Genomic DNA, 22,317 nt, shown 5'->3' on the forward strand with positions numbered 1-22,317 from the left:
ACAATAATAGACTCTTCCGCTAAAATAACACTAGTAGACATAAGATTAAATGATTTTCTAGTAAAGATCCTATAATAAGAAAAAAAGCCTTAAAACTGAGGCCGCTTGAAGACTATGAAACAAGGAAAGGAACCGGTCTTTCTGACAAACGACTTCAATGTTTAAAGATTCTGCATTAATCAAAACGTAAAAATATTAAAAAATTAAGTAGAGAAATGAAACTTGGTTAAATTTTTCCTCTAATGCCTATGGATGGCTAGCCGTTGCTATAAAAACGGGAAAGAGTCTCTCTCTTCTATTCCAGTAAAAGACCGAAGCCCTAGTATTTTAGGGAATTTTCCCGTAACCCGACAGAATTTCAAAATCCTTCTCACACTCGTCCAAGCGTCGTCTAAGACAGAGGACAAGCCAGTAGGCACTTGTAGGGCTTGTCTTACGTCAGCAGATAAAGTACAGTTAATTAAAACGTGTAGCACTGCACATTGGCAACTCCTATCGCTGGAGGAGAACCCATGAGTGAGGGGAGGTTCTCATACGGAGGCATGTTAGTAACATTAACCACGACACCAATGAATGTGACGCAAAGAATACTTCTACACAAGAAGTAATTACTGTCCGAGAACTACTGGGTCTGTTCTGATGCTTTTTGGCTACATACTAACTAATATTCGAAAATCCTCAGCAGATGGAAGAGTTACTCCTGTATTTGCAGTACATATAAGACGCAGCACAATGCACTAGCAGCTGTGAAAGTCACGAATCCCAGCCATTAAGAGCTCTTGTTTAAAAACAGCTTTCCATCTGACGATGACAGCGTAACCGTGACTGCCGCGTATATTGCAATATTTTCAACCTACACTCTACTGATTGTAGGGAGTATATCATATCCCTTTACCTCTTTTTTACTATAACACGTCTAATTGCTTTATTACAACCCCTCGTCACGTTCTAGCTACTCTTTAGTTGTTGTTCAAAGTTTACTTTCCGCTTTCTGCCGATTGTATTCTTGTGCAAGAACTCTGTCCTCCAATGGCTGACACAGAAAGTATCACATTCTTCTTCTCCGAACGTTATCTGTCCGTCTTTGAGGCGTGATGAAGATATGATTGAATAAATAAACGTAAATAAACGATAAAATCTACTTGCAAGTCGGGGAAGCATCATCCAATTGAAAACAACCATGTTTATTTATTCGGAGTCCAAATAAAGTCACAACCGCCATTTTATGTCTTGACGTCTGACATATTTCAGGACTTTATTTTCATTTTCAACTGCAGTAAGATCTAGAAGCGCATGAATTTGATGTTTGCGTGCACCATTGTTCTGGATTTGTATGCGGTCGTCCTTTATATCCTTCCTCGTACCAGCGAAAACAGCAAATTTCTTTATTTTGATGGTAACATAGTTTGTGCCCGAAATCGTATTTTCATACTATGGGGTTTCTCTCTTCCATACCATTAACTGCAAACTCTCTCTCTCTCTCTCTCTCTCTCTCTCTCTCTCTCTCCCCTTCCGTCCACGATATTTTGACCTCAACTGGAAAAAGTAGTACAAAGATATTACGTTGTTGTCGAAAGAACACGTATGCTTCCATTGATGCGACTTACATAATTTGCATTGCTTGTATATGTAATATTCACTATAAGGAAAACGTTTGAAAAAAATTGTGGTCACTGTATTCCCCTTTAAAACGGCTGAACTAAATTGCAGGACAACAGACACGCATACATCAAATCTTTATCGATAGAGAAGTTTATTGTAAATAACTTAACCAATGTAAAGATTTTCTTATTGTGAATCTACTTTTTTAAGACGTTCAACATATTTTATGATGCATAAAAGTAAATAAGTTTGTTTACAAAAATGCTTTAAGATCTTAAGCAGCAGACACCAGGCAGCTAGAACGTAACTAAAACATTCTTACATGACTGATGGAGCTCGAAGCGGTAGGAGCAGCCGTCCACTCTTGTGCGACCTGGCTGGCCTCTGCGTGCTGAAGCTCAGTCTCTTGTCGCTGCACACAATCCGAGGCGCCTTCAGTCAGCATAACTGAAGCGGATGTTTCAGCGCCCCTCCGCTGATACATCTCCCAACAACAGTCGACTACTGTACCTGTAAACGCAACCACGCTATCTGCGCTGCTAAATGGCGTATGCTTCTCGGTCATTTACTTCCAATGGATTTCGCTGTAAATTAGTCTGCACTGAGGATCTTTGTCGTTGTGTCACATATCCCCACACGGTTTACACACCAATCGTAGCTGTCCCTTTGTTCTTAACTACCTATTAATTTGTATGTAGTAGTTTTAACTCGCATTGCTGGGACTCGTTCTGTAACGGACATCAGGCATCGTATTAACTAGCAGAGACTTAGAGGAAAGTACCATATATCTCACGACGACATAATCAAATGGCCGGTTTCACCCACTGAGTGCTGTTACCAGAACCTATCATTACTACTGTTACATACGTAACTCGTCATTATCGCACCTGAAATTAATTCCGGACAGTTGTTTAGGAGTTCTACCGTTCAGAAAGCAATACACAGCTCGCTACAAATGACGAAAATCGTAAGCGACTGGATGACGATTCATGCAGATATGATTACGAAGACCTCTGATGATCGGACACAATCATAAACCTGAGTACTGTGTGTGTGTAAGCGATATTAAACAACTCGTCACGCTGAGTCATCATAAACAGCCTCTGACGTTTTTACTGAACTACGCTTTATCTGATCCGCTACCATTTCATTCTTTCCGTATTGTCCGTTTCTTCTGCTGAAATGCGACACAATGTAAACTGGTAGCCAATTATAGAAAGCTGTGAATTATGTCTCGAAAATGCTTACAAAACGGCATGAAAATGGATCTTGGACTTGTTTATGTACTGTATATTTCTAAATTAACATTGTTGCGTTAACTTGTCATCGGATGATGGGTCACAATAAACTATTCACAAGGGGTTGGCTGCTGCGCTGCCCCTCTATCCTTATCCCGTCAGCTGTCAGCTCATTGACGTTCACGTTCTGTCCCTGGTTTGCGTAATCGGTGCTTGGCCTCTACATCCAATGGTAGCGAAGCTGCTATGACGGCTTACACGCAGCAGTAAACATTGCCACGTGACCAGCGATACTCAGAGCCGCTCGCCTGTACGTCAGTTACCCGGCAACAGTGGAGCGCAGTCTACCTTCAATGGGTTACACGGTATACAGCACTTAGCATTTAACAACTAATCCGTTTGGTTTGTGTTACGCATCTACGTACATTGTGTACTCTTGCAAAACAGCCACGCGATTCTACGCTCACTTGCACACCTCACGGATTTCAGTTTATCTGGTCTGCTGATGAAGCAGGAGACGTGGACAGTGAGTAACCTTAATATTCGGACACTAGGAGATTTTTATTTTGTAGCATCGTACCTTCAGTCTTAACAAAACAAACAGAAAAGCTTCACCAAATATTGTATTAAGTTATGTGTCTTGAAACAACAGCATAAACTTTACCAACATAACTTACAAAAATTCTTCAATAATACGATTTAAATAGAACTGTCCTATTTTCCCATTACTTTAATATTCGGACACTTTCCAGAACTAAATATTTCAAGCAATTTTTTGTGAGGAGTATGTTTCAATATCTTATCTGGTATCCATTCTGATTTTTCAAAATAGTCGGTACATAGACTGTCCGTTTCTTCTTTCAATCGATGTTTCGAAGTTTCGTTGGAAGATATTGGTCTTCATCTAATACATCACTCTAATTCTCCCCACACCGTCTCCATACGGTTGAAGCCTTGTGATTGTGGTGGTGGTGGTTATAAGATTTTTGGGCAATATACCAACAAATAATCATCACCAATGCAAGCGTCATGTTTCTGGTGACTGTACTCGTAATATTTAGACCTGTTTGATAACCCCATTTTTCTCAGCGCTTTTGCGTTAATTGTTAAACATGCTCAGATAAACGTTTGTCCATAATACAGGGTGTCCCAGCTATCTTGTCCACCCAAAATATCTCTGGAACAATAACAACTATTGGAAAACGACTTTCACCGGTATCAATGTAGAGCTGGGGCCCATGAATGTACATATTTGGAAACATTCTAAAACGAAAGCATATGTGTTTTTTAACACAAACTTATGTTTTTTTAAATGGACCTCCTACATTTTTTTCTGCAGAAATCCATAGCATGACAAAGCACATACACAATGGCGTTGATTGCATCGCAATATTCCCATTACATCCCGAGATATTAAGACGCGAAGTTGACTATTGAAACACCCGACATGCGCTGCTAGCGCACGTCCTGAGGCTCAGGCGTGAACCCCATGCTGCCCGTAATCGCGATGTGATTGACATGCGTAATCACACTTCCATACTTCCATACTTATCAAGAGGTCCGAAACGAACAATACGGTCTGCTGCCATCCTGCATTGACGTCGTACATTCCAGCAGGTATTTATCCCATAGGCTAGGGGTGATGCGCCTCTGTAACATATCTGTGTACCGCAACGTTAGTCACAAAGTAACGGATTAACGATAAGCGAAGATAACTTTGTGACTAACGTTGCGGTACACAGATATGTTACAGAACCGCATCACCCCTAGCCTATGGGATAAATACCTGCTGGAATGTACGACGTTAATGCAGGATGGCAGCAGACCGTATTGTTCGTTTCGGACCTCTTGATAAGTATGGAAGTGTGATTACGCATGTCAATCACATAGCGATTACGGGCAGCATGGGGTTCACGCCTGAGCCTCAGGACGTGCGCTAGCAGCGCATGTCGGGTGTTTCAAGCGTCAATTTCGGGTCTTAATATCTCGGGATGTAATGGGAATATTGCGATGCAATCAACGCCATTGTGTATGTGCTTTGTCATACTATGGATTGCTGCAGAAAAAATATAGGTCCATTTAAAAAAAACATTAATTTGTGTTAAAAAACATATGCTTTCGTTGTATAATGTTTCCAAATACGTACATTCATGAGCCCCAGCCCTGCATTGATACCGGTGAAAGTCGTTTTCCAATAGCTGTTATTGTTCCAGAGATATTTTGGGTGGACAAGATAGCTGGGACACCCTGCATTGTCGATGAACACCAATTCGTCCGGTCCCAATGTGGATATACAGTTGGAGACCAGAGCGCTGCCACCTCCTTGCTGTACTGTCGCCTTAACATTTGTTGCTTTAAATTCTTCATTCTTCCGCCGCACCATCCTTCGTTCATCCGGGCGAAAAATGTTAAATTTACTTTCGTCGATAAAAATGTGGTTCCACAATGCTTCTTCCTTCGTAACAAACTCGTCCGCAAAGTCCAGTCTTTACTTTCGATTATGTTCATTCAAATACGGATTTTTCGTAGCCTTTCTTCCATTGTAGCAACCATCTTCCAATGCTCTGCGAATTGTTTGAAGATGTGCCTTCCTTCCAGTCTCGTTTAGAATCTCACTTGTTACTTTGGGTGCTTTGAGTGTAGGATGCTTATTTATTTTTCGAATTAGATCCATCTTGACACGTGTATGCAACTTCTTTGGTTGGCCCTTTTTGAGGTACAGAGTCTTTACGGTCCTCGTTTTGGAATCGTCTAATATCTGCTACTGTACTCTTACTCATGTTGACCTTGACAGCAATTTGTCCATTTGATTTACATTTCACATTATGAAAAATCACAAGTTGTCGTACATCAAACCTAGTATTAGTTTTGCGTGGCGTTGTACTGTCTTGATAGTCGATCGCGCTTATAAATAAATGCTGTCTTCTAACTCCAAGTATAGAACTTGGCCAGAACGATAAAAATAGCGCTACACTGCCAACTGCCCGAATATTAAAGTAAGGTGAAAATCCAAAAGTGTTTCCTTTAAATCCGGTTATTTAACAATTGTTGTAAGTTGAGTAACAACATTCATACTACTATTTACTGGACGTCTACCTTAATATAATACTTTGTTTTTTTGTTTGATACACTTGTGATGCTACAAAGCATAAAAAAATCTCGTAGGGTCCGAATATTACTGTTACTATCTGTAGCTTAAGATGATATTAATACGTTATAAGGGGAGTTGATACGGTGAACTATATGCTGTTTTAATACTACATCCTTACACCGTTAGGGCAGACATAACATAGAAAGTATCTGCACTTAGGCGTACATTACCGATTCACGTTAACCACTTTCTTACGTTTTTATAACCCATTGGTTAAATCTTTGCTTTCATTCTGACAGTTTTTGTGCTGGAGTTTGCGATCTAATGTCATACAGCAAATTCTATAATAATTCTTTTTCCCTTACATTATTACCAACTTTATCCGACCATGCAGGTACCGCTTAAGACCCTATTATTTTCATTGTGTGTAATAAATTCTGAAAAATATGAATAGCCATACACTTGAAGAAAAGCGTCTAAGAATCTGGAATTTCAATACTACCTCTGCAGCGCGTATTCAACGAATTTTCTTAAATCCCTGAGCCGGCCGGTGTGGCCGAGCGGTTCTAGGCGCTACAGTGTGGAACCGCGGGACCGCTACGGTCGCAGGTTCGAATCCTGCCTCGGGCATGAATGTGTGTGATGTCCTAAGGTTAGTTAGGTTTAAGTAGTTCTAAGTTCTAGGGGACTGATGACCTCGGAAGTTAGTCCCATAGTGCTCAGAGCCATTTGAACCATCCGTGACGTATTTTCCCTGTTTAAACATAAAACGTAATAATGGGTCCTACTTTACAGAATAAATACATGTCAGTATTGTTGTAGGTGCAGAAGTGTAGTCTTGCTACACACAGGCATTTTAGAAAGATTTTTTTCGTGTCATATGGCTTTATCGTACTGAAATCTGAACTGGATTGAAAATGAATGCAACCATTATCACAGTAATTATGAAACAGGCTTTAGAAATACTGTAACATTGCTGGTTTTTTGTGAATTTTTCTTGCCATGACGCGTTTCCGGATTATGCAATCATCTGATGACCGTAGTGTAAAAATGTACAACTTTGACATACCAGTCGTGTATCAACTGCAGCTTAGGTCATCATCAGATGATGGAATAATCCCGTCGTGACAAGAAAAAATTCACAAAAAAAGTGAATAGTTTTGAACAATTTTACAGCATTTTTAAAGTCTGTTTGATAATTTATCATACTGATACACCCGCCTGGATTTGTAACTGCCAAGTAAGCAGCTCACTGTTGCGGACAACTAATACGGGTGTTGTGATAGTTCCTTTTCCTCCACAGAGAAGCGACCAATTAGAGGCTGTTTTTTTCTGTGTATCACATTTACGTCTTTGTCTTGCATTGCTGGGTGTGTTTCCCCTTGCAACATATCCTTCACTCCCCCCCCCTCCCCCCTTCCGGCACGTGCCACGTGCTCGGGTGGCTGGCCGCAGTGCCTCCGCAGTGTAGTCTGGCGCCGGCAGGGCTGTGTTGTGGCTCGTCCCTGTTTACCGCCACTGTGCCCTGTGCCACGTCACGTCACCGCGTCGTCATGGCGATCCGTCGCCACGGCGGCACGCGCCACCGACGGGCCGCGACTGTAACCGCCTAACGGGCTGTCATCCTAAGGGCCCGTGTTCGATTCCCGGCTGGGTCGGAAATTTTCTCTGCCCAGGGACTGGGTGTTGTGTTGTTCTAATAATCATCATCATTTCATCCCCACCGACGCGCAGGTCGCCGAAGTGGCGTCAAATCGAAAGACCTGCACCAGGCGAACGGTCTACCCGACGGGAGGCCCTAGCCACACGACATTTCCATTTCCACGTCCGGTCGAAAAACATTGGTATATTTTACGAGGGCAGTTCAATAAGTAATGCAACACTTTTTTTTCTCGGCCAATTTTGGTTGAAAAAACCGGAAATTTCTTGTGGAATGTTTTCAAACATTCCCGCTTCGTCTCGTATAGTTTCATTGACTTCCGACAGATGGCAGCGCTGTACGGAGCTGTTAAAATGGCGTCTGTAACGGATGTGCGTTGCAAACAATGGGCAGTGATCGAGTTTCTTTTGGCGGAAAACCAGGGCATCTCAGATATTCATAGGCGCTTGCAGAATGTCTACGGTGATCTGGCAGTGGACAAAAGCACGGTGAGTCGTTGGGCAAAGCGTGTGTCATCATCGCCGCAAGGTCAAGCAAGACTGTGTGATCTCCCGCGTGCGGGCCGGCCGTGCACAGCTGTGACTCCTGCAATGGCGGAGCGTGCGAACACACTCGTTCGAGATGATCGACGGATCACCATCAAACAACTCAGTGCTCAACTTGACATCTCTGTTGGTAGTGCTGTCACAATTGTTCACCAGTTGGGATATTCAAAGGTTTGTTCCCGCTGGGTCCCTCGTTGTCTAACCGAACACCATAAAGAGCAAAGGAGAACCATCTGTGCGGAGTTGCTTGCTCGTCATGTGGCTGAGGGTTACAATTTCTTGTAAAAGATTGTTACAGGCGATGAAACATGGGTTCATCACTTCGAACCTGAAACAAAACGGCAATCAATGGAGTGGCGCCACACCCACTCCCCTACCAAGAAAAAGTTTAAAGCCATACCCTCAGCCGGTAAAGTCATGGTTACAGTCTTCTGGGACGCTGAAGGGGTTATTCTGTTCGATGTCCTTCCCCATGGTCAAACGATCAACTCTGAAGTGGATTGTGCTACTCTTCAGAAATTGAAGAAACGACTTCAGCGTGTTCGTAGGCACAAAAATCTGAACGAACTTCTCCTTCATGACAACGCAAGACCTCACACAAGTCTTCGCACCCGACAGGAGCTCACAAAACTTCAGTGGACTGTTCTTCCTCGTGCACCCTACAGCCCCGATCTCGCACCGTCGGATTTCCATATCTTTGGCCCAATGAAGGACGCAATCCGTGGGAGGCACTACGCGGATGATTGATGCAGTACGACGTTGGCTCCGACATCGACCAGTGGAATGGTACCGTGCAGACATACAGGCCCTCATTTCAAGGTGGCGTAAGGCCGTAGCATTGAATGAAGATTACGTTGAAAAATAGAGTTGTGTAGCTAAAAGATTGGGGAATAACCTGGTGTAATTCAATGATGAATAAAACAACCCCTGTTTCAGAAAAAAATATGTTGCATTACTTATTGAACTGCCCTCGTATGTTTAACTAACAACCAGTCGCATTTTAATTTTTTTGTGTTAGACTACATGTTTTGGGAATGGTGACGAATACACGGATTAGCGACCGCAAGGCAGTTCCTGCTAGGCTGGATACCGTAAGGCCTACAACCATCAAAAAGAAACGCAAAGTATATCTATTTTTAAAAAAGCTGATAAAAAGGCTCTTAACGCCTTTTTAAGAGACAGTCTTCACTCCTTCCGATCTGATCGTGTAAGTGTAGAAAACCTAAATTGGAACGATCAGATGGATAATATTGTGGGTAGAGCATACCAAAGACTCCGATTCATTGGCAGAACACTCAGAAGGTGCAAACAGGTCTACCAAAGAGACTGCTTACACTATGCTTGTCCGCCCTATTCTGGAGTACTGCTGTGCGGTGTGGGATCCGCATCAGGTGGGGCTGACGGATGACATCGAAAAAGTACAAAGAAGGGCAGCTCGTTTTGTATTTTCGCGAGATAGGGGAGACAGTGTCACAGACATGATATGTGAACTGGAGTGGCAATCATTAAAACAAAGGCGTTTTTCGTTGCGACGGGATCTTCTCATGAAATTTAAATCACCAGTTATCTCCTCCGATTGCGAAAACATTGTTAGCACCCACCTACATAGGGAGAAATGATCATCACCATAAAATAAGATAAATCAGGGTTCGCACGGAAAAATTTAATTGCTCGTTTTTCCCGCGTGCCGTTCCAGAGTGGAACGGTAAAGGGACAGCATGAAGGTGGTTCATTGAACCCTCTGCCAGGCACTTTATTGTGAATAGCAGAGTAATGACGTAGATGTATCAGTTGTTCAGGCATTTAGATGCGAGCATTCCAATTGACGTTGGTGGCATGTAGTCTTTGTATATTTGTAGTCAGTCTTTGTTACGAGGATCATATTCACGTAATCGCTAAGGGGCCCTCACACGTTCAGTGCTATTGCAATATATTGACAGTGCGCTAATATATTGACCGTCTGAGGTTGAGTACTGACGTATTGTCAGCACCGGAAATATTGACAGAGCAGTATTGATGGGCTCAAAAATATTCTCCGGTTTGACAATATTTGCCGTTCAGTTGTTTACCGTGTTTCGCGAAACAGCCGCAGGGCGCTATCGTGTGTCACGGAACTATTGTTTACATTTGCCCTTCCTTACCTATCAGTCTTGAATCCAGATAGAAAGTTATATAGTGAAATGAACACACACGTAATGTTGCAGATTACTGAATGCTGCAGGAGTAATTCTTATCTATGGAAACGAATGTCACCAAGTTAACTGGATAGGAAAAAAAGACCTTGATAGGCATCAGCGGTTATCAGACATTTATCGCTTGATATATCCAGAAACGAAAATAGATATGAAAAAGTAAATGAATACATTGATAACAAATTTCCGCAAGGAGCAGAAAAAAGCGGATCATAGAAGCGCTCAGGTTCCAGAACGTCAGACATTTATCCACAGGAGTGCTGGATAAACAACGAGCTCGGTTTTCGATTTTTTTCCCATATCATCGCAGGTAATTTGTCGTATAGCTTTTATTAAATTATCTTTCGGGTCAGTAACTCGGATTTCCGTCAACAGATTCACACCTGAAACGTCATTCCTTTTTTTCAATCATTCACGAACCAAATTAGTCTATTTCGATGTTTTCGGTTGTTTGTTTTTGCAAGTGAGCGCTAATATAGTTATGACACATCCGCTGGTTCGACACGTTATCTTCACGAAATCATACCGCTAACTGACTTTGATTATTATTGACGGTATGAAGGTCACTAAAATCTGTATATTGAACGTTTGACATTATATTCTTGACAGTATTAACGTGAGTAAATGTTGAACGTGTGAGAGTCCCTTTATGATGTGAAATTTGTCAGCGGCACAAACAGATAATGTAGACTCTCGATAGTTCAGAGCACCTCAGGAAAAGTTTGGGTAATTGAGAGTTAGATTTAACGAAAGTTTCATTGATAAAGGTGTGGCCGAGCGGTTCTAGGCGCTTCAGTCTGGAACCACGCGATCGCTACGGTCGCAGGTTCGAACCCTGCCTCAGGCATGGATATGTGTGATGTCCTTAAGTTAGTTAGATTTAAGTAGTTCTAAGTTCTAGGGGACTCATGACCTCAGATGTTAAGTTCCACAGTGCTCAGAGCCATTTGAACTATTTTGTTTTGTATCACGAAATAAGCACATCCGGTAGAATAAAACGTTCAGTGGCCTACAGCATTTTTGTGCAAGGGCGTTTTCTATTGTGACCAAAGTCGAAAATACAACACAGTCTACTTTAGTTACAATTATGTATATACACAGCGTCTTTACTGACGATTTCATCTCTTATGGAGTCAGCGACAGCATCGGCTCCTCCTCTTCTTCTTGTGCTTCCACTCCCTAGATGGAGCACCTTGCCTGCCTTACTTCCTCTGTCTCCCTTTCTTCTGTTGTCCCTTAGATTTGTTGACGTTTGGAAGACATTGGGGTTTTCTTCCCCAGGGTTCTGCACGGTAGGCTATCTCTGATCTACAGTCATATAGGGCTGTCTGTTCGAGGAAAACGTGGCTGATGACCTATTAGCTGGGTCCCTTTAATCATCCAGCCAAACAACCTGCTCTCCACAGAATCGTCAAAATGTACGAAATCATCAAACGACACATTACTAAACAGCTAACTCAGGAAGCCGTGCTCTGTCCCAGTTGCAAGTTTCTCATCTAACAGCTTCCAAAGGCAACAAAAATTTGATTTCCAATATTTCACATAATTGCCGATCGAATTTAAAAATTTGAAATGCCGTCCTAACCTACTCATTAAGAGGTATAATGAATGTTATATTAGACTTTGACATAGTAAGACAAGTATTACAGTTAGGAACTGTGTATAACTGACGGCTCGACTGTCGATGGGCGGACCCATTTTGCATATACCCATGCAGTGAACTACGCCGCCCGTCGAATGCAGTGTCTTAGCTACTGAACTGGTGGCCATCGGATGAGCCCTTAGCCATTCTGGCTCTTACCCCAGCAAGATGTTTCTGATCTGCAGCGACTCCCTGAGCAACCTTCAGGCTATAGATCAGATGACCCTCGTCATCCACTAGTTACAGCTATCCAGGATCTTCTTTGACTTCCACCGAGCCGGTTTTTTTGGACCCATGGACTTGGGATCTTAGGGGATGAACCTGCCGACTAGTTGGCGAAGTTGGCTACGAGGATGCCGGTTTTGGAAATGGGGGTCCTGGAACTGGGACTTCACTCGACTGTACGCCATGAAGTTTGGAGGTCTGGAACTCGGAGTGGTCCACCCTGAACACCCCAAACAAACTGAGGGCAATAAAGGAGACGTGGCAGTCTTCACTTCGCGCTTCTCGCAGGGAATCCACTGTCCTTCGTCAGATACTCGTTGTGCACACTTGGCTGAACCACAGCCACATTCTCCGGGAAGAGGACCCACCTTACTGTCGATGTGGTTCCCGCCTGAAGGGTGGCCCACTTCGTACTGGACAGCCCAAATTTGGCTGCTTTGCGACGACTTCCTGGCACGCTACCCTTGGTACTAGCGGACGGTTCCAAAGTGGCTGACCTGGTTTTACGTTTCATTCGCGCAGGAGATTTCTACCCTTCGCTGAGAGATGGGGCGCTTCGGCCTCACTGACCACCTGAGGGGTTGGAGGGGCACCCCTTGTCTGCTCTGGCCCAGAGGACGAATAGCGGCCCTTGCTCGGATGTCTGGCCTGGCCCCTGCGTTTCTATTCTTATTCTTTTATGTTTGCAGTTTTTAATGTTTTGTCTAACTAAAATTTTATCATCTTGTCTGTGCTGCTCGTACTCTTGGGCTGACGAACGACGAGATAGTGCTGCTGGGGTGAAGAGGGTGCGTCTCCCACCGCATACCGAGCCCTGGCAACCACCAGTCGCATTGTGTGTGGCGTGGCTCACCTACCTTACCCTCTCTCAATACTCTCCTACTTCTTTCTTTTATAGCTGTCTTATTGTATCTTTGATGCAACTGGGCTTCCCAGGATTTGCTTTTGCAGCCTTCTCTGAAGATTATTCCTGCCTCGATACAAGAGTGTTTGTTGGTGTTGTGTCATTACAATCGCTTCGACAGTTCGAGTATAGGAAAATACACAAGGTTTCTTCGAATTGTCTTTTCATTTACGTGATTCAACAAATATTCCTATTCAAGAATTCTGCTATGGTGTATAAGCAGCTATTAAGGGAAAAAAACTTTAACCCATATATGAAAACACTTCGATCGTCCTATATTTCGATGGACAATTATCAAAGAGTTTTACATATAGCTGAGCATTACAGTCCTTCCTGCGCCGAAGTTAGATTCCCTAGAGAGCATTGTGGATTATTTTGCTCTTATTATTGTATTCGTGAATGTCTCTATTACGCTCAAACTCCAGTGGATTGCTTAAAACAAATTTAGTAAATGAATAAATGTACTGGGAGACTATGGTGAACTTTCTCAATTACTTAAACCAGTGGTTCCCAACCTGGGAGGGAATAAGATATTTACAGGGGGGATGGGGTCGCAGAAAGCTTAGCAGAAATCAGAAACATGCAGACAAGTCAAAAATTTCATATTATTACTACAGTTAACGAGTCCATTTTTTGTAGAGTTGGCAACATCAGCTTTGCCTTGCGCGCCACGAAGTTATTGCTGATAAAACTTATTCTTCAGTCTGTGCTTTGCATTCTTAGCTTGGTATTACGCCTATTGCGCTGCGTAGAAGTAAATAGCTTTTTTATTGGTTTGTACGTTGAGTGAAAAGTCTGATTGTATGATGAAGAACATATTAAGGGTCACGTTTTCAGAAAAAGACAATGCCCATTTGCAACAGTGCGTTGTGTCTCATAATGTTCTAAGTAACGACTCATTGTGGTCTGTCCCTCTGAAACGTCATCTGTCAACAGCCGAGCTGGCGTTAAAAAATAAACCAAAAGAGTTTTCATTTGGGAAGAATTCTTTAAACTGCATGAAATAGAACTCAGCTGGAACCTTTTCACAAGAAAATGGGAAGTTACTGAGTCATATGAATTTTCCCTCTTTATAGCCAAAAACATGAAACATTATTTTTGAGGCGTTAATCAAATTGTCAAATAGTTTTTTAAATAAGAACAACAAACAAATAAAATAAAACTAAAATAAGAACTACGTGTTTGCACTCCACCTTGGTCCAAAAAGGGGTTCAATATTCAGGAACACAAATTTTTAATAGATTGCCAGCAACCATTAAAAACTTGGCTTCAGATAAAGCAAGGTTTAAACAGAATTTGAAAGACTTTTTGATAGGCAACTCCTTCTACTCCATAGATGAATATCTTAACAGAGACTGTTACGTCAGCTTAAGTAAAAATATGTTAGATTTGAGTTTTGACAAGACTTGGTCACAACAGACAAGATTTGCTATTTTTCGTGTGATGAATTTTTTAGTAGTGCATAACAGTGTTTCATTCCAACAGTGTGTTAATTCCGTAAATATTAGCTGTCCCAGTTTACTGCCTTGTATCAACTTATTTTCGACTATCTCCTGACAAATGATCAGGGTAGTATTATATTCAAATGGTTTCTTTTTATGTCATAATTTCTGACATGTTCCACACCTGCAAGAATCATCTCATTTTTTGGGTCTGTGGGACGAAAACTGAATATAATGTAATCATAGAATTCGAATTATAATTACAGGCATAGCTCTTTGTAGCTAAAACTGCAAGTAATTGTTCAGTTGTCCAGCAGTTGTTTCGTTGGAAAGTAATACACGGTTTGAAAAGTAGTTATATGAGGATTCAGGCAGCTGTGATTACGAAGACTTTTGATAATGACCATGAAAGAGTGAAACAGATCCTAAACCTAAGTACTATATTTTCAAGGGAAATTAAATAGCTTATCATATTGACTTTTCCATAATGTCTGGCCTCTTTACTCGAAATACTACACCATGTAAACTGACACACTGAAATTTGACTCAACCTCAGACCTTTGGAAATCAAGCACCCTAAATAGTTAATTTGCTCGGTTATGTTGCTGAAAATTACAAATTCTGAAAGGACTGAATATTTCCCCTAAGGTTTGTCGCAGACGTCACTGAGCTGAAGAGTTGAAGTAAATATGCCAGTCTCACTGTCCACAAGTGACCTTGGATTATCGAAAAATAAAATTGTATTTCGAATGCGAAAAGGTTATATATTGTTTTTGTAGTCTTTCGTAGCTGCGTCAGTTTGGATATTGAAAAGATTCCCACCCTCTGGTTTATGATTTTTTCTTCTGGGTCAACAGTTTTAACGAGGATACGTTATAGCTACGAGAAATAAACACAGATAAGAAGCTTAATCAGCCATACTGAATTTAGCTTCTCTAGACAAAACGTTTGAATCTCTGGTCCCCAGATGAAGAGTTTGCGATTTAGGCTGCTTGGTACCCCCACATGAAGCATTAAAAAACTTCATAATCGAAATTCAAATGGGAATAATTGGCCGGATAAAACAGGTGTTTGATAATTTTATATATTTGTTCTGTTTCCTCATATTTATTCTAAAACGTAAGAGTTTTAATATTCTGATGACGCAGGACGAGAACAAGCGCTCGTACTTTGAGATAAGAGTGGAATGTTTTAAGTATTGACTGGATTACATGTATTATATTTTAAATTATTTAAATACAATTATGAATTATAAACATATTTGGGAGCTAACGATCTCCAGAACCACTGCCTCACGTTAATGGTGGAACTTGCTTTCGTCTGTGATTGTGAAGCAAGCGACGACATGTTCGGCTGAGTACAAGAAATAAGAAACTCACGAGATGTCGGAGAGATACATGTTGCACGCTTCTGACCAGGCTGAAAATTTGGCATGATTTTGTGAGACATGTGTTTCACAAAGAACTTTCTTCCTTGAAGGAGCCATTCCGTTGCTTCTTTGTATAGCGATTTAGTGTTTAACAATGAAAATATAAATCATTACCTTTCCAGCTTCTTTATTTCCTTATTGAGTTTAGATTTGAACTCCATCATTAGATAATTCCTTAGACACTCACTGATTATAGAGTTTTGTGTACGCCTTCATCTCTCAGTTGCCATTGCTGTCGTTCTTACATAGGAGGAAAACTGCTGGGAATTAATTATTTAAAGCTTACTTCTCAATACCTTCAAGCTTTCGACCAACAAACAAGAGCGCCGATTTCAAAATGCTTTTAGTCTTTTTCTGTTTCTCGAACTGTTCACTACGTTATTCCATTTGTCTCTACCGTGAGCCGAGCTTTTATTCTGGGAATATTTATCCCATACAAGATTGTTACGAAATTAATTTACCTGTCCCCATACGTGCCGATCATGAAAACTTTTGAAAAACTAAATTTCAATCTACTTCATGTGAGAAACTTAGTAATAGATGATTGTGATGTGATTTACAAAAGCCCGAGATCTGCAGACACCAGATGTACAGTTACAGTTTCTTCAAGGAACCTTCATAAGACAAGCAAAACTTAAATACTTGATTAGTTATAATAGCGTGATACAGAAATCTAAATTACGTAAGGGGTCGATGTATGTTTCCAGATGAATTGAGTTAAAGACATTTTTTTTAAAGAAAATCGAAGATGTACTACGTGTTGTTGCTTGTTTGTTATTGTAATACCTGTAGTTTCGACTCTCCTGTCCATTGTTGTTTTTCTGTGGGCTATGGTTTTCGCCCGAGTACGGAACGTGATCTCCTTAATACCCACTGCAGCAAGAAAATGTCCTTCAGTGACCGCCTACAGTCATTCCTCATTCAACTTCCCAACAGATTCCAAGAAACTAAAACTGATTAACAAAATCTCATTCACTGGACAACAAAGGAAGAAATTGAATGCGAAGGTAGAGACTCACAAAATACAAACACCTGTAAGTTTTTAAAATTTACATTACAATGCACAATTTAGCGATTCGTCAGTTACGAACGACAGCCAACATTTGGACACTGTTCACTGCGATAAAACGCATCGCCAGACACGCAACGGGTTAATTGTGACATACGCTCTACCCGCCCGCTGACTTCGATTAATTGACACCAGTCGGAAAGCGTGCAGTCCATAAGGATAGCCGTCACTGCGGCTACATCGTGCTTAGCCCGAAGTTTCCGTATCCCCATGCAAATGTTTCGTAGCGTGTTGTTACCCACCCCCACTACCCTAATCTCCCCCACCCCTCCCCCGCTTCGCTTCACTCTCTCTCTCTCTCTCTCTCTCTCTCTCTCTCTCTGTGTGTGTGTGTGTGTGTGTGTGTGTGTGTGTGTGTGTGTGTTGGGGGGGGGGGGGGTGTTACTTGGCCTTGATATGCGTGGCAGCTGTTAGCATCCACCAGAAAAGATAGCAGGAGAAATATTCAGTAAACTATCCCACCCACCTTCAGCAAACCTAATCCTGACGCCTGGTTTCGTTAAATTCTAGTTTATTTAGCGCTTCTGATTCTAGTTGCTCATTTATGGGGGGGGGGGGGGGTCTACTGCCTTAAATGTCAAGGACGGCTACAATGAATGAATGGCAATGAGACCGACGACAGAAGATCAGAAAGGGCCGATTTTCCACTGACATATCGGATTTGGAAGTTCCTTAAATGATGTAATTGCCTCGGAGAATTTGTGTGCTAGAATCCTATACTCGTCGTTGCTGAACTGTGATACGTAAGTTCTTAACAGCATTTACAGTTTCATCATCAGACAGTTTCTCTTCGCTGCATTTCACATCATAAAAGAGCTTTCTTGTCAGTGCTTTAAAGTTATACCGGTATAGGGCTTAGCCCTTGTCATCCCGGCCTGAAAACAGGTCTCATCGCATAAATCAACCGAGAAATATAGGGAGGAAATAAAATATGAAAACACAGTCCATTAGCGTGCCTGACAATGTGTAGGAAAACCGTAGGGATTCAAAACAGCTTCCAGTCGGAAAGGATAAATACAGATCCTGAATTTCAAGAGAATCTTATACATTTTTTCCTGCAAAATAGTGACAATATCGTCTAACGATGGAGGAGGACACGGATCACGCACCCTTTTCTCCGAAGGCTCAACAATACCGAGAGGTGGTGACCATAGTGGTCAGTGGAGATGCGACGTTTCATTCTCGTGGTCAAATATTAGTCCTCGGCAATGTGAGTTGTGTAATCAGGGGTCTTGTCGTCTTGAAAGACAGCATAACCATTGGGGAGAAAACAAGTCACATAATCCTTGGCAGTACAGCGATCTTGCACAGAATGTGGCTGTCCAAATCATCACCGAACTCGCACTGTGTTTTACTCTTGAGTCATAAACTCGGCTAGGAGTTGAAAACATTGTTAAACAACACTCATCCGACCAAACGACTTTCTTCCATTGGCCCATAGTCTACGTTTATGGATTACGCACCATGTTCACGTGTTACGGGTTTTTGTATCCCTGAAGAGTGGTTTTGGAATTCCAGCTTGCTCTGCATTTCCCTGCTCTTGGAGCACCCTTTGTGTTGCTTCGGTGCTGACAAGGTTCGGGAGTGTGACATTCAATTCTGCAGTCACTTTTGCAGCTTTAATCCTCTTATTTTTCGTCACATTCCTCTTCAATGACTGTCTGTCGAGATCACTTATCACACACTTTTTATGTATTCGGCATAAACCTTCTATAATGGCCTTTTGAAACGCCAAACACTTTGGCTACCTTCGTTTCTAAAGCACTTACCATATGAGTGTTAACAATTTGCCCACGTTCGACTTCACTTAGCTCCGACATTACGCACTCGCCACTACACAGAACACTGTCCTGTCCACGACTCATAGTTCGCAACATTCTGAGGATACTGCGCAGTTACCGTTCGGCTTGCTTAGCATCTGCATTTATGTTAAATCGTGTATTCCCTCAGTTTTCTCCATATTTTTGTTCACCCTCACTACCTTCCTAAATACACTCGCAAAGGAAGGTCTTAGACTCCAATGACAGTCGTCAAGAGATGATATATCGAGTGGCCAAAGTACATGATCTCAAGCGCGGAATTCCGTCTTCCATCAGATCAGGCCTTATTAAAGTATTGCACGTCACTGTAATGCTTTATCTATTCATGTGCCAAACACGCTCTAGCAATGAAATAACGCTAAACAAATACTATACAAGATCGCAGAACTGGCTACTAGGCGATACTCTCTTCAGGCTGATGTGAGAATCAGAACATTAGAGTCTATCCGTAGTAAGCACTTCACTGCATTTAATGCAATTCATACTGGCGTAATGCTAAATACGGACCAGTTGCATCTTGTACGTACTTCTACAGATCATTTACATGTCACAACGCGTCGAAAAGCAAAACAAAAATATTGAAATGTACAAAAGATTGTAAGAAGTTGGTGAAAAATTCGGTAAACGTGCTATTAATATGTTCACGGTCACCAGTCTCTAAACACAGAATTCGAGAACAGCAACAGTGATGGGTTATCATGAGCCTTTTTTCGTGCTGGTGGGCTGAAACGCTTGGAACTGAAGGGATTATCGCGTCTGCTCCTGGGGTTTGTTGACAACGGTTCGTCAACTGAAACAGTCTGGAAACGGGAAATAAATTTCCATACAAGCAGCATGCCACGTAAAACTGTAGTGTACTTCCAATCTCTTGGCGTATCTTTCTTTCACTTGTTTAATGTATGCGACGTATGAGAGACTAATTTCATCATGATGCTGATAATTTTGTCGACAGGCGTAGCAAGATACACATTTCGAATTTGTTTACAGTTAAATACAGTAAGTTGAGTGCATGGGTGTACAGACGTTTTTTACTCCGCGCGTGGAAGACGTTTAGATTCGTGTCGCAACATGTTGCGATTAGTTGGACCGTACTCATGAACTGAACTGCTGCCCCGCTTGTTTGCCCCTTTGAAGACGCGCAGCGTTATTTGCCACAGTCAACAGTGGCATTTTACGAGATACCGTACTGCAAATGTCTCATGCCTGGGGCTCTTTTCGCAGTGTTCGCTCGCAAACTGGTTGAGATTGGACCTACATTCGATGACCATAGAAGCTTATGTCGGTTGTGTAACACTCGTCTCCAATTAGTCTATCAATTACGACCACTGTTCCTAGCCGTTTTGGGCGGCAGAGAGTGATACACCATTCCCTGTAGATACGCTCGACAGTGCTCGCTGATACACCAACAAATGACGCAACAACAAAGGTGACAAGTCATGCGACACCTCCTAATATCGTGTCGGCCTTCTTTCTCCCCGGCGTAGTGAAACGACTCGACGTGCCATGCACTCAACAGTGGTTGGAATTACCCTGCAGAAATGTTGAGCCATGGTGAGTCTATAGCCTCCATAATTGTGAAAGTGTTGTCGGCGCAAGACTTTGTGCATGAACTGACTTCTCCATTGTTGTTGTTGTTGTTGTTGTCTTCAGTCCTGAGACTGGTTTGATGCAGCTCTCCATGCTACTCTATCCTGTGCAAGCTTCATCTCCCAGTACCTACTGCAACCTACATCCTTCTGAATCTGCTTAGTGTATTCATCTCTTGGTCTCCCCCTACGATTTTTACCCTCCACGCTGCCCTCCAATACTAAATTGGTGATCCCTTGATGCCTCAGAACATGTCCTACTAACCGATCCCTTCTTCTGGTCAAGTTGTGCCACAAACTTCTCTTCTCCCCAATTCTATTCAATACTTCCTCATTAGTTATGTGATCTACCCACCTTATCTTCAGCATTCTTCTGTAGCACCACATTTCGAAAGTTTCTATTCTCTTCTTGTCCAAACTATTTACCGTCCATGTTTCACTTCCATACATGGCTACACTCCATACAAATACTCTGAGAAATGGCTTCCTGACACTTAAATCTATACTCGATGTTAATAAATTTCTCTTCTTCAGAAACGATTTCCTTGCCATTGGCAGTCTACATTTTATATCCTCTCTACTTCGACCATCATCAGTTATTTTGCTCCCCAAATAGCAAAACTCCTTTACTACTTTAAGTGTCTCATTTCCTAATCTAATTCCCTCAGCATCACCCGACTTAATTCGACTACATTCCATTATCCTCGTTTTGCTTTTGTTGATGTTCATCTTATATCCTCCTTTCAAGACACTGTCCATTCCGTTCAACTGCACTTCCGTCCTTTGCTGTCTCTGACAGAATTACAATGTCATCGGCAAACCTCAAGGTTTTTATTTCTTCTCCATGGATTTTAATACCTACTCCGAATTTTTCTTTTGTTTCCTTTACTGCTTGCTCGATATAGAGATTGAATAACACCGGGGAGAGGCTACAACCCTGTCTTACTCCCTTCCCAACCACTGCTTCCCTTTCATGTCCCTCGACTCTTATAACTGCCATCTGGTTTCTGTACAAATTGTAAATAGCCTTTCGCTCCCTGTATTTTACCCCTGCCACCTTTAGAATTTGAAAGAGAGTATTCCAGTCAACATTGTCAAAAGCTTTCTCTAAGTCTACAGATGCTAGAAATGTAGGTTTGCCTTTCCTTAATCTTTCTTCTAAGATAAGTCGTAAGGTCAGTATTGCCTCACGTGTTCCAGTATTTCTACGGAATCCAAACTGATCTTCCCCGAGGTCGGCTTCTACTAGTTTTTCCATTCGTCTGTAAAGAATTCCTGTTAGTATTTTGCAGCTTCTCCATTACGTTCCATAAATGTTCGATAGGATTATCGTCGGGCGATTTTGGTGGCCAGACCATTAGCTCGAATTGTCTAGAACGTTCGTCACACCAGTCACGAATAATTGTGGCCCGATGACACAGTGCATTGTCATCCATAAAAATTCCGTCGTTGTTTGCGAGCATGAAGTCCATGAATGGCTGCAAATGGCCTCCAAGTAGCCGAACATTTCCAATCAATCATCGGTTCAGTTGAACAAGAGAGCCCAGTCCATTCCATGTAAACACAGTCCACACCGTTTGGGAGCCTTCATCAGCTTGCACAGTGCCTTGTTGACAACTTCGTTGGGTCCGCACCACACTTGAACCCCACCAACAGCTCTTACCAACTCAAATCGGGACTCATCTGACCAGACCACGGTTTCCCAGTCGACTGGGGTCCATCTGATACCGTCACGAACCCAGGAGAGGCGCTGCAGGCGAGGGCTTGCTATCAGCAAAAGCACTCGCGTCGGTCACCTTCTGCCATGGGACATTAACGTCATATTTTGCCGCACTGTGCTAACAAAAAATGGTTCAAATGGCTCTGAGCACT

General features: G+C 42.1%; 1 protein-coding gene across 17 annotated transcripts in view; it reads left to right on the forward strand.

Moving 5' to 3' along the window:
* Positions 1–22,317, forward strand: part of LOC126088523 (voltage-dependent L-type calcium channel subunit beta-1) — a 757,906-nt gene that overhangs the window by 106,620 nt on the left and 628,969 nt on the right. The gene's annotated exons all lie outside the window — the stretch shown is intronic.

This window comes from Schistocerca cancellata, chromosome 6 (assembly GCF_023864275.1).
Source record: "Schistocerca cancellata isolate TAMUIC-IGC-003103 chromosome 6, iqSchCanc2.1, whole genome shotgun sequence".
Classification (NCBI taxonomy): domain Eukaryota; kingdom Metazoa; phylum Arthropoda; class Insecta; order Orthoptera; family Acrididae; genus Schistocerca; species Schistocerca cancellata.